The sequence below is a fragment of the Nomascus leucogenys genome, chromosome 15 (assembly GCF_006542625.1).
Source record: "Nomascus leucogenys isolate Asia chromosome 15, Asia_NLE_v1, whole genome shotgun sequence".
NCBI lineage: Eukaryota > Metazoa > Chordata > Mammalia > Primates > Hylobatidae > Nomascus > Nomascus leucogenys.
Window position 1 is genome coordinate 101,969,883 of NC_044395.1, and position 17,224 is coordinate 101,987,106.

General features: G+C 36.8%; 1 long non-coding RNA gene across 1 annotated transcript in view; it reads right to left on the reverse strand.

The window, feature by feature from the left end:
• LOC115830487 overlaps positions 1-17,224 on the reverse strand; it is an 85,231-nt gene that overhangs the window by 35,660 nt on the left and 32,347 nt on the right. Inside the window, exon 7 of the long non-coding RNA XR_004026039.1 lies at positions 1,769-1,889. This is a non-coding gene — a long non-coding RNA (uncharacterized LOC115830487). The remainder of the gene's footprint in view (positions 1-1,768; positions 1,890-17,224) is intronic.

Below are 17,224 nucleotides of genomic sequence, written 5' to 3' on the forward strand. Positions count from 1 at the left end.
GCCAAACACACCATAGCACATTTCCTATAAAATATTTTAAAATGGCCATGTGAAATGCTTACCTGCTGGGAGGACCACAGGCTTCATAAACATTTGAAGATACTTGCTTCGTAGGTTTTTGTATTGCAATGCAACTGATGACAGCAAAGAACACATAACTATTTTCTAAAACTAAAGTTTTCTTTCTTCCCTCAACTGTCCATTGGCAACAACTCATAAAGCTGCCTTATTTATCTACCTTCATATGACTTGAGAATACAGGATCAAGGAGTTTCTTACTTCTAAAGATGATAATTTTTGACGCTAACCTCAGTGAGGCTGGGAGTGGAGCTGAATCAGTGAGGGTTTGCTTTAGGAGTTGTTCTTACAGGTCACAGCTGTCAGCACCTCATCTTCATATTTAGTGTAAAATCCTGCCTCCTCTCACTTGCTTTCTTTTTACATTTTAGTTTCTGCGAAATACACAAGAAAAACTCATTTCTCCTATATACTGAAAAATTCTGGAATTAGTTTGCAATTTTAATGCCATGCTCAGGAGTTGGAATATGAAACTGGGGAGCTTCCGTATTTTAGTCTTTTCTTCTTCTTTTTATGTATTTATTTATTTAGTTTTAGACAGGGTTTCTGTCAGCCAGGCTAGAGCCCAGTGGTGAAGCCATGTGTCACTGCAGCCTCAGACTCCCTAGTCTCAAGCAGTCCCCCTACCTCAGCCTCCCAAGTAGCTGCAAATACAGGTATGTGCCACCACAACCAGCTAATTTTCAAATTTTTTGCAGAGATGAGGTCTCACTATGTTGCCCAATGGTCTCGAACTGCTGGCCTCAGGCAGTCTTCCTATCTTGGCCTCTCAAAGCACTGAGATTACAGGTGTGAGCCACCACACCAGGAAGATTTTTGAAAAACACTGAAGAATAGGATTTTTCAAATTTAGCGCTTTTGAAATTTTGGACTGGAAAATTCTTTGTTGTAGTTCCGTCCCGTACACTCTACGTGTTTAGCAGCATCCCTGTCCCTGGTCTCTTCCCACTTCTGGAGTAGCCCTCCAGTAGTAATAACAACAACAACAAAAAAAAAACCTACAGTCATTGCCAAGTGTTCCCACAGGATTCAAAACTTTTCTGGTTGAGAACCACTGCTCTTAATTCTGCCCGTGACCTCCTCCAGCCTATACTTTTTAGCATTTTCTCCAGAGACCAAGTAAACACTACAATTATTTCTGCTATAGTATTTTACAGGATTCTTATTCCTTTAGATTGACTTCACACAGAGACTGGACTTTACTGGGTGCCAGTTATATTGAGTATACTGCCTTGTAGACCTTGATTTTCAAATTAATGAGTTGATACATAACATCTATCTCTCTTTTGGCTGTTAGCAACAGCTGGGCAAAGAGGAAGAAAAAAGAGGGTGAGAGAACTGAAGGTTATTAGATACTGGTTTAACTCCTCCAATTTCTCAATTATTAGAAGAAGCTAGTTGTATTTAGAGGTTTTGACAACTCTAAAATCGAGTAATAGTTCAGGTGATTATAGTATATTTGATTATACTATAGTTTTATAACAAACACTGTAACACAAAGAAATGATTTTCTCAGTGTTGCATATGTGAGGTAAGAATACTTCTAAATAATAAAGAAAAATAATGTCTATGGTAGGAAAGTCAAGAGTTGGGAGGAACTTGGGCGGACAGGAAATCACTTATCAGTAAGAGTGCTTAGAAACTTTCAGTTATTGAAGTTTTGATACACTGACCTAAACTCTGTTCTTACCTCCATCTTATCGGAAGTTATCAACTCAGTCTTTTGTGTATTCCTTTTCCTACATCAACATATCTCAAATTTGACCATTAAGCTCAAAGTAGAATAAGATTCATTCTGTTGGTTTCTATTTCTGTAGAATAAAAGATATGCCTGTCAATACTGGGGAATTGCGTGGGTGTTAGCACAGAGAAAGGGAAGTTTTCTGTCTTTAATATGTATGGTCAGGACCCAAGCTTCAAGAGTTATGAATGCCCTTATTCTCCTCTTCACTTGTCACCAATTGATGGCAGCAGATTTAACAAGCAGGCCAAACACCTCAGGAGCATTTTAAAAGCTATTTTGTTATTCCAGGATTTCGGGCAAGAATCCCTGTGGACTTGCAAGATTAGGAAGGAGAAAAGTGGTCTGAAGTCATAGAGGATGGGTGTTGTAAAATGTCACTGTTAAATCTAAGATCCATACTTCATTTAGACATTGCATTTGAAAGCTTTTTTACATCATGACAAAAACATGTTTCCTATATGTTGTGTCTGTCGATGAAGAGTGTTGAATGTAGATGCGATTCTGACCATTTAGGGAATTTAGGCTTTCTAATGACTACAGCACAATTGGAAGAAGGAGGTGAAAACAACTCAGAACTTTCTATTTATCATTTCAGAGACATGAGGAACATAAAAACCCTTTAACATTGTCTTATAATTTAGTAAATGATTTAATTAAAGGAATTTGTTTTCTTTTAAAATAATTTTCATGTTATAGCTTTCCTGCATCTTTAAAATGCAGAGAGATATTCTGCAGGTTCTGAAAAGTACTCTTGGTCAAGGGAAGAATAATCATTATTTTTTATATTGGAGCATTAGTGACTCAGAGTTTTGCAATCATTCAGGGAACAACACAGGATTAGCAAGATATGAATTCATCAGGGGATTAAGCAGAAAGCCTAATCACTTGCCAGAGTTGAATGAATCTTGAATCTTTCTGGAGGTTGAAAAATATTTGATTAACTCATTAAAAAATTATTTTCAGCCCTTGCAGATGTATCCCAAGAGGAAGCATTGTGATTCCATTGTAAGCTAGAGTCTCTATGTTAGAAATTCTATTTTGTTATCCTGTTAGCCAGGTGCCTACTATCGCAGGTATCAAGTATTTCTTTTTGGGAAGGTTTGGATACAGCAAGCAAACAATCTAAATTCCGATAACTACAGTATCTGGCAAGAAATATTATCTAGTTAGACGGAAGGAGATCATGAATGACAGACAAAATATTTCATTCTTTTCTTTTTTTTCCAAAACGGAAATTGTTAATTTACTCTAATAATTAGAAAAGTATTTTATCCTCATTGTAAACAATTAATTCATTACAGAAAAATAGAATAAGGTGTATAAAAATGGGCTGTTTTACATAAAGTTAGACATGCTTAACAAGTTGGTTTCTAACAATACAGACAAGTAAATATTAATTAAACAACTGAGAGTCCCAATATACATTCTTAGTTGTTACCTTCTTTTTTTAACCGAATAATTTTCCTAAATGCCTCTTCAGGCTTATAGATTTATACAATTGTTGCAAATCATGGGATATTTTGTCATTGATTGAATACATAACAATATACCATAGTGTTTAAATGCGTGCATTTTGGAGTCAGATAAACCCAAATTTGAGTCTGGGCTCTGCTAATTAAAAACTAGATATTCTTGCATTTAGCTTTATCGCTTTAAGTCACAGTCTGTCATTTATTTATTTGTTTTGTTTTATTGTTTTTAACTGCAGAAGAAGACAAGGGAGATAATAGCAATAACACTAATTTGTATGTTTTTTATTGTGAGGATGGAATGAGATAAATAAGTGCCATGAATAGTGTGCACAATATTTGACTCATTGCATGGGCTCAACAAATGTTAGGTATTATCATTGTCATAATTCATTTAGCTAATCCTCTATTGCTTAATGTTTGGATTGTTTTCTATTTTCTCTGTTCTAATACTTTGAAGAATCCCTGTGAAATCAAATTTATAAAGTCATTATTTCTCTAGAATCAATTATTGAAAGTGAATTCCAAGATGTCAGGATTTTTTTTTTTTTTTTAGAATTTTTATTCTTTGGCCAAATTTTCTGCATCCTATAAAGGTGAAACAATTAAAAATCCTATTAGCATTATAGGAGAGAAGGATTTGTTTTACTCCATTTGAACAGTTAAGATGGTAATTTTTTGATGATGAGCCGTGTAGGTGAGAAAAATCTTCAGACCATGTAAAAGGACATTTCAAGCCACTAAAATACTCCTTTAATGGCCTTAAAAGATTTTGAAATCCATTTGAAAACATTTAAAAACACAACAAAAGTCATGCTCCTTGCTAAACAATTTCCAGAGAAACAGACATTTTATATCACCCCCCAACAAAATAATCATTTTTACAATTCAGTAGTGCTATTTTGAGTTCTATTACTGAATTGAATATAATAATTCTAATGTTTGTAAAGAAAAGCTATATCCCTTACAAGGGTCTATGAATATCACAGTGGTGCAAGGCTTACAGCAGAAAGAGAACAAATTGGAACCAGATGAAATTGGGCTCATATTCTAGGCTACTATGTATTTATTAGTTGTGCAAACATTAAAAGCACTATCAAATATTTCTGATATCTCATATACTCATCCCTACATAAAGATAATTACACCCTAATGAACATTTCTTTACATTTGCTGATTGAATAGCTCTCCTCCGTTTTTTAACAGAACTCCTCTTTCTTTGGGAAAGTGCTCTTTCCCACTTAACGTGGTCTCCAGGGGTCTGTCTATTGCCATACTCTTCTAGTCCAGGGGTATAGAATTTTTCATGTCACTTAGATTTCATTAATCTTAGTGTCTATCTCCCTAGCCACAAAGTTTCTCACAGTGATGGTACATGGCTCAAGCCAGGCTAACCAGCATCCTCCTAGTTGTTCAGATGATTTAAGCCTGTAACTCCAAGTTGTCCATTCTATTCTGCAGTGTAAGAAATAAGGAATAATGCTACATCATGAAGAGAAAGAGAGGCTGAGGAAGACAGAAACAAAAGTTTCTGAGACTCACATTCTTTAAGCGGTATTAACATTCCTAGAATTCTCAACTATATGAGGCCCTCAGTGCTCATTTATGTTTAAAACACTGTCTTCATCTATTTTCTGTTGCTTATTTCAGAATACCTGAAACTAGGTAATTTATAGGTTAAAGGGATTTATTTCTTATGGAGGCAAAAAATGTGGTCAAGGGGCCATATTTGATGAGGGCCTTCTTGCTGGTAGTATCTCCATACACAGTCTTGAGGTGACACAGGGCATCACATGGTGAGGGAATTTAGTGTGCTAACATGCTATGCTCAGTTCTCTCTTTTTCTTCTTATAAATCCACCATGATACTCCATTAATCCACTAATGCTTTAAATCATTAATCCATAAGTGGATTAATCCACTCATGAAGGCAGAGTCCTTATGATCTAATCATCTCTTAAATTTCTTACTTCTCAGTACTGCCACATTGGGGATTCAATTTCAACATGAGTTTGGAGGGAACATTGAAACCATAGCACATGGCCTTTGTCACTTGCACCATAAAGGGTCTTAGTAAAAAAATCTATCCCATGGGGTGCTGTATGTGTTGATTGAGATATAGTATTTAAAGTAGCCAGCATAGGACCTTCCATATAAAAGCCCCTTTCTTTTCTTATTAAAATACTTATTTATTTTTAACTGCTGACAATGTTCATTGAGAATGTGGGTGTAGGACAAAGAACAAATAGTACAGCACCCTTCCTTTAAGTTCTTTCTAAAACTCTCAGATGGCTTAGAGGACAATTAAATGTTGACTTGACTTGGTAAGAAAATCTAGTCTTTATTTTCCCTTCCTCAGTTCTTAATTATTCAGCAATTAAAGCTTTCCTACTTTCATATTATATCCTGGCAATATTAAGTATACTTACAGTTTAAAGAAAAGGCTGGACTTGAGTAGAAATATTCATTTAAGAAACCAAAGGAACAATAACTACAAGTGACAGCAAAGGGAAGTCAAATGATATAACGAAATTCCCCTGGAATTCCAGTGCTGATGCTGCCCTTAGTGGGATGATCTCAACAAACCTCATTTAACCTCCCTGTGCTCCAGTTGTAGAAGGAGAGAATTGATAAATCATCCCTTCTGGCTCCAACACTTAATGTTATGATTTTGTGTAGCAGCAAACCATGTGGACCTTCCAACTTACTGTGTCATTAAAAGGTTGGTATATGTTTCACTCTTCAGACATCTGACAAGATATACTTACAAAAGAACTACATTTCCATGTATTCCTATGGTGATTACAGGTGAATGAAGAAAGGCAACTAAGTCTAGTCAGGAGCTTAGGTTGTGACTTGCTAAGTGCCTTTGGACAAATCACTTCCCTCTCTGGGTCTTTATTTGTTTTGATTGAAAACAGTGGTCTTTATTATACTTCTACCAAAGAACCCTTTGCAAATGAAATGACTGTAGATTCTGCTGGTTCTAACAGGAATGGAGGGTGAAAGCCTCACCCACTCAGACTCTCCCTGTTCCTGGCTAAGTTCTCTGAGTCATCCCACAGAGAGGAGGATCTCTCAGAAATATGTTTTCACAAATAGTCACTTCCATTATACAATTCCATAACATCATGAGTAAAAAACTGATTTGGCTCATTTTATTCTTGTGTTCTTTATTAGAATAAGGCAGCCCACAAAAATTTAAATGTAGTACTTCCTCAAAATTGAGCTTAAATAGATTATTTTTAAATGGGGATGTCTAAGAGTGTCTCATTATGTATTTTAATGTCCTATCCCAAAGTTTTAAAGCTATATTAATCAAAGATTAGTTTTGCTTATTTGTATTTTCTTTTTATTGCTGTTTATACTAAACATTCTCACTTAAGAATCGCTTTTGGAATGAATAACATATGATGCCATGTTTAGGGTAACCAACGATTCCAATTTCCCTGGGACTGCCCTGGTTTTAGTACTGGAAGTCCCTCATCGCAGGAAATTTTTTAGTTCTGGGATAACTGGAAGAGTAGGTCACCATTATTGTCAATCATCTTGTTTGACTAGAAAGCAATTTTTGAAAATTGATCGACCACATTGTAATTGAAAAATAATGAAGGTGATGACCCAAAGAAACAAAAAAGGGATATGTACCTTCTTCTGGCTGAACCTGGCGCATGAGCCAAACCCACTCATTCTGTCTTGCTGCTGGGCTGCACCTCCATTTTGCACTCTGCTCTAGGCTCACCCTCAGGGCACTGGGTACCATCACAAGTCCTAGGATTCTTCTGCCTAGGACTCATCCATTTCTACTTGCCTGTATTATGGTCGAGGCAAAACTGTAACTCTGGATTAATTTTCCGTTGCTGCTGCCACAAATTACACCAAATGTAGTTGCTTAAAACAGTGCAAATGTATTATCTTACCATTCTGGAGATCAGAGGTTTATCATGGACATCACAAGGTTAAAATCAAGGTGTTGGCAGGGCCGCATTCCTTCTGGAGGCTCTAGGAAAGGCTCTGCCCTCTTACATTCACCAGCTTCTTGATATCACCTGTATTTCTGACTTGTGGTGTCCTGCTCCATCTTCAAAGCCAGCACTGCTGCATCTCTCTGTGTCTTTCTTCCATGGTCACCTTTCCCTTCTACTTCCCTCTTTCCCCTTTAAGAACGCTTGTAACTATTACATTGGACCTACCAGGATAATCCAAGGTAAACTTCCTATTTTAAGGTCAACTGATTAGGAACCTTAATTTCATCTACAACCTTAATGCCTCTATGCTATATAGTATAATATATTCACAGGCTCCATGGGATTAGAATGTGGATATGTTTGAGGGCACCATTAATCTGCTTACCACACTATGTCTCAAATTATTTAATGCTCACTTGTTAAGATTAGGAAGCAAGGTTTAGAGTTATCACTGAGATCAACCCACAATACGTGGTATATATTTAGGAAAATTAAATAATTTATCTTTCAAACCAGAATACTTTTTTTTTTTTTTTTTTTTTGAGATGAAGTCTCACTCTGTCACCCAGGCTGGAGTGCAATGGCGTGATCTTGGCTCACTGCAACCTCCACCTCCCAGGTTCAAGCAATTCTCCTGCCTCAGCTTCCTGAGTAGCTGGGACTACAACCATGCCTGGCTAGTTCTTGTGTCTTAGTAGAGACGAGGTGTCACCATGCTGGCCAGGCTGGTCTCAAATTCCTGACCTCAGGTGATCCACCTGCCTCGGCCTCCCAAAGTGTTGGGATTACAGGCGTGAGGCCCCTCGCCTGGCCAGAATAATTTTTGGAGTGAAAGAGATACTCTTAGTAATTCCTACAAGAAGGTAGGCATAAATTGTTCCAGTCCAGGAAAAGTAGGACACCTGATGACACTGCATATAACATTCCACAAATATATGTTAAACTTAATATAGTTTATGGATCTTTCATCAAATAATCAGTTACATGCTAGGTGGCTTGAGAATCCAGGAGATACACTCTGTTGGGCAGAAATGATTCCTGAATGCAAAACTGTAAGTGAGAGAAATTTTGTGATATACATTATAAAGCATAGTATAGAGAAGACAGAGTATGAATGAAGGCTGATGTTTACTAGAAAGTCACACAGAAGAGTTGGGAAACTGAAAATAACATAATAGTACAGCAAAATTTAAATAAAAATGCTGATAATTTCCCACAAATTAAATCACATTCCATTTTCTTCTAGCTATATTCAAATACATAAATATTACAAGGCTGATAGGCTGATAGTATTTTGTGTCCTGCTTTCTTTACTGAAAATATAAGCGTCTTCATGTTCTGTCATGATTTTCATAATTATTTCAACAACCATTACATAGTCTCTGGTTGAACAATATTGATGTGGCTTCCAAAATTCACCAAGCATAAATGATACTGAAAAACATCTGAACCATGGCTCTTTATTTTTTAATGCTGGTTATATTATTAATCCAGTTTCAGAAGTGAGTAGATGGATGTCCTTTAGGTAAATTGAAGTATGGTTGCCTGGGGAAGTCGAAGGAACGAAATGAGACCATATGCATGTCTGTAGTGGCTGAATGATGGCTCCCCAAAGACGTCAACGTCCTAATTCCCAAACTCTGTGAATGTGACCGTATATGGCCAAAAAGACTTTGCAGATGTAATTAAATTAAGGATCTTGAGATAGGGAGATTATCATAAATTATCTGGGTGGGCCCAATGTAGTCACAAGGCTCCTTAGAAACTGGAGGCAGGGGAGTCGGTCCAAGGAAATGATGTGATTTCAGGGGCAGGGTCTGTAAACAGAATGTGACAACACTTTGCAGCTGCCTTTGAAGATGGACAAAGGGGGCACTAGCCAAGAAATGCACATGACTCCTAGAAATTGGCAAGGGCAAGGAAATGAATTCTCTTCTAGAGCCTTCAGAAGGAACAAGCCTGTTAGCATCTTTTTGGCCCAGCGAGACTGATTTTAGACTTCTCACACCTAGAACTATGAAACAATAAATTTGTGTTGCTTTAAGCCACTAAGTTTGTGGTAACATATCATAGCGGCAACTGGAAACTAATAAAAGGCCATATACCAGGCCGTAGAGTTAGGAATGAAAATGGCATCATTTGGGTATTGAAGAACAGCCTCTCTGAGCAGGGTATTCACATTGAAGAAGTGGGTACACAGAAGGTAAAGGTGAGGTGGAAGCAGTGGGTGAATATTTGGCAACAGACTGATGGTCTCAAGTCCAAACTCTGCTATAAACTCAAGTAACTTAATAGGTTGTTTTGCAAAAGAGGAAAAATGCAATTAACCTTCTGGACATTTTTGAAAATTAGAATATTACAATAGTTAAACACATGGGTCTTGTAGCTTTAGCAAGCTTAGCTCAAGTCCTTTGGTTCAACTGTCAATTACTAATTATGTGGATTTGACTGTGTTATTTACCTCTCAAAGTTATTTCCACATTTCTAAAATAATGTTACTAATTGAGCCTCCTTCATATGGTTGTTAGGAAGATTGTATGTAGATAGTGCAATATCATGTATGCAATGCAATATATAAATGTGTATATTGAATCGATGGTCAATACATGCCAAGTCCCAACATCTAGGAGTGTGCACAAGTGTTCATTCATTTATTCAGGAGTTATTTATTAAATTTCCACCCTGTATTAGGCACTTTAAAAGGTCTCAGGCTGCAATGAAACATAATAGACAGGTCCCCTGCCCTTGTGGAACGTATGCAATGGTTTCCTTTCTTTCTTTTTTGAAAATGAGTGAGATTTTCAGCATTTTCCAATGATCTCACCTTACTGAAGTCACTACTTCAGTCTGAAGTGAGAAGCTCTTCTAAAATAAATTCTATTTGTGGTGTTGGGGAGCTGTCACGGTAACAAGCCACCCTTTCAGGCTGCATGGTGTCACTGCTCCCTGATGATATAACTACCATCTCCAGTTGGCACTAGGTTAATGACATATTAGAGAAAATGACTTTCAAGACTTTCTAATTTATGATGTAAGCCAGAAAAAAATATTTCCTTTGCTGAAGTTCCTGGCACTTCCCTAAAAAACTTAATAATTAACCTTTCTTACAAAAAATAACGTGGCAGTTAGAAAAGCACAGAGATATTTATTTTCACCCCCCATAGGACTGAGAAAGGCAGTGATCGGGCTGGGCTGAAGAAATCATACTGTTATAATGAAAGAAGGCTCAACTAGTAGGGGGTATAATGAATGTAAGCCCGAAGTAAATGAATCATTATAAAATATACACTCCATCTCCACAATGAGTCTATTTCATTAAAATAATCTCTGGAATAATGTCGTCCTCTCTTGGCTTTCCCCTACTGTGAATCTATCCACGAATTCACCATTACAAATCTTGTGCCCTGAGGACATATTTGTAATAAGAATGAAGGGTTTGGTTATTTGCTTTTAATAACTATGCCTCTCAAATCCTCCTTAATGCAGCAGAGATTTTGTTTGGAAGAACATTCCAGAATTATTGAAGGATCAATCAATATTGGCAATTAATCATAATCACAGCTGGTAATCATAGCTGCAATTACCAATTGATTAATTAGGACAGCTCTTGAAATGCCAGTAGAAATTTAGTATCATATTAGATTCAGCCCAATAACCATAAACTTCTACAATTACTTTTCAGCTTACCATTATTTATGTCATATTTCTTTCTATTATTAGCTGCTATATTTATTTATTCATCATTTTATTTGAGCAGGCCAAACACTTTTACTGTCTTTTTATGGTGGAAATCTATTAAAATACGTTTAAGTCATAGCATTAAATAAATCTAGTGTCAGTGCCAAGCAAATATTTGCAAATTTAGGACATCTATTTGCATTGCTTTCCAGGCCAAGAATTATTTTTTTGCCAAAAAATAGAATTCAAATATATTCTCCATATTGTAAATTGGATAACATCAGTACATTAAATTTATGTGTGCAAAGAGTTATGTGGTTTATTAACCCACTTTTGCAGGCTTCGTAGAAGAAATTTTACGCAGCTTTTTTTAAATGATAAGCCTATGACCCAGATGAACCAGAACCCCCAATCTGATCTTCAATTATGACATGCATAAGAATATACGTTAAGGAAATTAGGAAAAATCTAATGTAAATAGAGCAGGGGATCTGCTTAAGAAATTCAGCTTATGTTCACTTATTTGTTTTAAAATTGTGAATTATATACAGCCAGTATAAATCACCACTACTTCACTCATACTTTGATTCAACAAACAGATTTAAATACTCACTAAGTGCAAAACAACATGCTAGGCACTGAAGGAGATACAGAGAGAAATGAAGCTTGTTTTCTTATCTTGAGTCCATGGTCCAATAAAGGAGATGAGATATGGACTCCTGAATAAGAACAAGAGTCACTCATGCAGATGAATAGAAAGAATAGAATTTTAAAAAGTAAAATATGGAAAAAAAGACATTTATCAAGATTTACCACTTTTATAGGCCTTCTGTTTCTTTAACTCTACTTGCAGAATCAAAGATACAGTTTTACTCATCTGCATTTCAAAATTATCTTTATTCAAAGATTTACTCTCGTTTCCAAGTCCCTGTGTTCAAATCCTTCTAATTTGTCAGCATTAATTTGTTATTAACTTGATCTTGTATTTCATTCACAATTTCTAAACTGCTAATTGCAAAAATTGGTGGAATAAAATAATCCTACTTTCATGAGATGCATAAAACCCAGGAACATCTAATCATATATGCTCAACAGATTAAGTTGATAATCATTAAACGGAAGTAAATAATAAACAAGTTTTTAGTTGCATATGTTCTATTTTGTTGTTGAGCTTCCAATAGTTAATGAAGAGACATATTTTGTGTGGCTCACACTGTCTGGACTTGTACCATATGTTCATCCACGTGATGAAGGCATACTCTATGTAAGTAACTAATTCTCCCTCAATCCCACTCCATTTGCAGCTAGCTACACACTGCTGTGCTGTGCAGAAAATGTTCACTCATCTTCAAAGAGGTTAATTCAAACTATGAAACAGGAGCTGTTGCTAACTAATAGACATTTATGAAGGCTACATTACAGTGGAAATTTTGATAGCATTTTGTATTATCCATATTAATAGCAAATTACCTTAGCATGGATAATAGCATTTCACAATGAACACCCAAGGAATTAGGTACTATTAGTTTTGTCCTCAAAAGCACTGTCTGCTTCTAAAGAAGTGAATTCTGAAAAATGGACACCACGGGCCTCATACATCCTTAGATATTCCAGTGATCCCAACCCACTCTGAGTTCTATCATTACAGCCTCCAGTCTGCTAAGCCATGCAAATCCCTATGCTCCTGGGAGAACAGTAATAGGAGTCATACATTGTGTAAGTGCTGCTGATTCAACTCCCATTTCCCTCAATACAACTCAAGGAAATGTCCATTCAGTGAAACAATCTTTCAAAAAGAAAAGGAGAAGTGGCTGTTTTTAAACATCATCTTTTTAACAGATGAGATGTCACAGTCTCCTGGCAAGTGGATACTTCAGTGGCATAGTTCTTTGATTTGTGACAGTTATAAAATAGCTATTCCTAGAGCAGATTTAATTATGAAAGTAAGCAGTTTGGAGAGACTAATTCATATTGCAATGCTTTGGTTGGCACAAAAAATAAGGCTGTCATAACTATCCCTACCTGCTCCCTCCAAATATGTTGTTGCATATTCCACAGCAAGAATTCCATTAGGTTATTAACTTCAGATAAAGCAAAAAAAAATGATCTGGGTAGACCTTGGCTGACCTGAACAGGTCTGAATTGTGAGTATGATGCACACATCAAAGACAGCTAAAGATGGTAGCTGAATGTGTTGAGAAAGTTTGAGTGGTCCTGTCAATATTTTATATATTCCAAGAGTCATGGGAAAGCACTGTATTATCTACACATTAAAGCTTTTGATTTTAAAAAATTTATGTTGCAATAAACCAGAACAATTCATAACTTCCCTTTAATAGCACATTTATCGATAACATTAATGGTGATGATGATGGTAATAGCACAGCAAGGATGTTGGAGAAAAAATTTACCCCCAACAGCTGGGAATACAAATTTCATCATTTGAGCCATCATAAAATACTTGCAGAGGCATCTTCCTTTCCTAGTAGAGAATACATAATTCTTAAAGAGCAAAGGCAGAAAAATCCTTGTTATCTCTTTATCCCAACAATTTTTTCCCTGTTTTGCTGAAGGATGGAGTGGATTATAATTCCTCTTTTACAGGTAGTCCCTTTGAGGTACAAAGAGATGCTCTGCTCACCTCTTATGAGGCCCTTAGACTTTAGAAGAAAAAAAGGTGCCTTTATTAAAGTTCAAACTTCACTTTCTGACCATATTGATCTCTCTCTCCTTCTGTCCTCCTAGCTACTGTCTTTCCTTGGCCTAATCCAAAGGCCAAAGACTTCAAGTAAAACAGTCTTCAGGGACCAGTCCCCTTGAGACCACCATGGCACAGAACAGGATAGAGAAAGGTGAAGAATGGGCCAGGTGCGGTGTCTCATGCCTGTTATCCCAGCACTTTGGGAGGCCGCGGCGGGTGGATCACGAGGTCAGGAGATTGAGACCATCCTGGCTAACATGGTGAAACCCCGTTTCTACTAAAAATACAAAAAAATTAGCCAGGCATGGTGGCGGGTGCCTGTAGTCCCAGCTACTCAGGAGGCTGAGGCAGGAGAATGGTGTGAACCTGGGAGGCGGAGGTTGCAGTGAGCCAAGATCGTACCACTGCACTTCAGCCTAGGCAACAGAGTGAGACTCTGTCTCAAAAAAAAAGAAAAAAAAAAGAAAAGAAAAAAAGAAAGGTGAAGAGTGGATGGTGTTGGAGGTGAGAACATCCAGTGACTGTACCACCCAGGAGAAAGTGTGTAAATAGGGAGACACCAACATTAGTTATCTTATTATTCTTAAAAGTATTTTTGTCATCATCATCGTCAGACAAAAAGGAAAAATTCTTGATAACAAATCATATTTTGCATGTCAACTTTAAATTTTTTAAAAATGTCAGATCATATTGGCTATCAGAGTGAGTAAGAGTTCTTTATGATTTAATAAGTTTGGTGTCTTGCTTGACAGGGCTGATATAGACACCTGGAAAGGACATCCAGGATTCATTACATATTGTTTATTTATTTAGAGGCAGAGTCTCACCTAGTTGACCAGGCTAGAGTTCAGTGGCACCATTATACCTCACTGTGGCCTCAAACTCCTGGGCTCAAGTGATTCTCCCCCCTGCCAAGTAGCTGGGACTACAGTTGTGTACCACAGTAGCCAGCTCCCAGATTCATTATATTTCTATACCTTTGCAATAACTATTTGACCCATACCACTTCCCACTTCTCCACTTCCTTCATTTGACTTCATTCGTTCACAAATATGCTGCTATTTAGTTGGCCTGGCACCATTCCTAGTTTCCAAACGGGTTCCCGGATAGTAAAGGAGCAAAGCTGTATAATTGTCAGGTGGATTCCATCAGATACTGAGCAGAGAGCCTACTTTTTAATAAAAGTTGGATCAAGAGTCTTAAATTTGACATTCTTTAGGAGCCACCAATGCATCAGTCTTTCTTAAAACCAGATCTCCCTCTTCCATTTCTCCCATTCTAGCTTTTCTTTCTGTGATCTTTTGTCTCTGTTCCCTCCTTCCTTTCCTCTTACAATTTATCACATCTTGAAATTTCATAGCAGATTGGGGTTTGCTTTAAAATCAAGCCCCTTTTTGGTTTTCTCTTGCTCTCTCATCCCAAAAAGAAAAGTTATATCTGTAGAAAAATGCAGAGAATCAGTCCTGACGAAGCAAACAATCTAGCAAAGCCTATCTGTATTATCCACTGGGATTATAGATTGAGTTTATGTCTCTGGCTGGGTCCACGTGTCTATATATCATTAAAAGAAAAAACTCTTTAGTTATCCTTTAAATGTTTTGCATGCCTAAAATAGACTATTAGGATAAGCTAAACTACTGGAACAAATGATACAAAATGTAAGAAGTCAAGAACAATGAGATTATTTGTCCTTCGCATAAAAATCTAGCAAATTTCCAAGTCAGTGTGGTTCAAGGCACGGGGCCAGGGATCTGGAAGAGATTGCTTCATGCTGTTAGGAACAGATTTTGGTGGTTCTGCCCTCATCAGCCTTGGGTGCCTAAAGTCTCTATGACTGCAATCATTACCTCTGTAGCTCATGAGAAAGGGGGAAGGCCACGTAGAAAGATTTTCATGAAAAAGGCTGAAAGTGATATACATCCTTCAGCTCAAATCCTATTGGAAAGAATTCTGTCACATGGTAACCCTTCACAAAAAGGATGCTTGGAAATATACAACAGGTGGCATATGGCTTCCCAGGTCTCCAGGGAAAAAAAGTCCTTGTGTTTTATACACAAAACTGTTGATTGATTTAATGTTTTAAATTTATTCATTATTGTAAAACCTTGAGACAAATAAGTGGGGAAAAAGTTGCGGAAGTTCTCCCTGTTTCCGTCGTTTCTATTTTGCTTTCCGTCTCCTTTTCTCTCTCTCTCCTCCCCTTCCTTCCTCCTTCTTTGTGTGTAATACACACATGAACACACACATGCACACACACACACTTCTATTCACTCAGGGAGAAATTTCTAAGATTATGAGATCAGATTACACTTTGCTTTAATCAATGGTGTGATGCTTAATGTTTAACATCTAGATCTCACACACACACACACACGAAAAAACCCCAGAGTTCACCTTGACTTGTAGCATTTGCCAATTTATGTGGTGTACTCTTCCCATAATGGTCTATTTTAAGTTACCAACATGATGCCATTACACGTGGAGATGGAAAGGATGCATAGTAACACACCATTATATACGTGGTCTACAATATGGATTCAGTAGATATAAATAACTTTAAAAGCAGTAAAATAATTGGAACATGAGAAGCTTTGAGTATTTATTACCTTTGTTTTTAATAAAAGTTTATATAATTTAAATTTTAATAGTGGCTGTGTTTAACAACCAGCTCACACAATCTTGAAAATTTAATAATCAGCTCTCAGGCACAATTAAGTCCAGCACAACACTGCCTTTACTATCTCCTCCTGGTGTTCAAACATATTTTCTCATTCCCACATCTCTTCCTAACTTATGTATTTCCCCAGTGTAGCATTCCCTAATCTCTCTGGCCAAGTTGAACAACTCTCATCACTCAGGCTTTTTTCCTCTAAATTCTGAATTCTCACTATTATTATTTTTAATTAAATTACTCCATGAAAACTACACTAACAAGTTAATTCTCGTATTTGTTGGTATATAGAGGATGGGTAGCAATAGCGATCTTTCCATCACTGTTAAGAAAGCCACGGTCCAGATTACACATCCTAGGGCTATGATGGAGGTAGGAGCTGGAAAATATTTCCAGCTCAGAGTAGGCACTTGCCAACAACAATAACAACGACAACAAAAAGAGGGAGTAAATATAAATCTGCAAACAGAATCTTCATTGAAATATTTTATAGCATTGCTATACCAGCAGATTCTTTTCAGACCAACACACATGCACACACACATACATACACACCTACCCCTGGTGGAACATAATTACCAAACTTCTTGACCAAAGGGAACAAACTCCCTAGAAATAAACAAAATTTCTAATGTGGATTTTGCTACATCAGAACAAAGACCTCATTCTGATATTTGGAAATCCTGCATCATGATAGCAGTCCTTTCACCTACTTGCCCTAAAGCAAGGACTAGCAGTTAACATTTTCTATTCCTAGGAAGGTGGTGTATCAGGAAATGGACAAACCTATATATGATATTATTATGGCAGATCATATCATTGTTCTTGACTATTCATATTTCTTAGGAGAAACATAAATCCCTATTGTCATGAGATTTATTAGACTTCCACTGGGAGGAATATACACACACCCCAT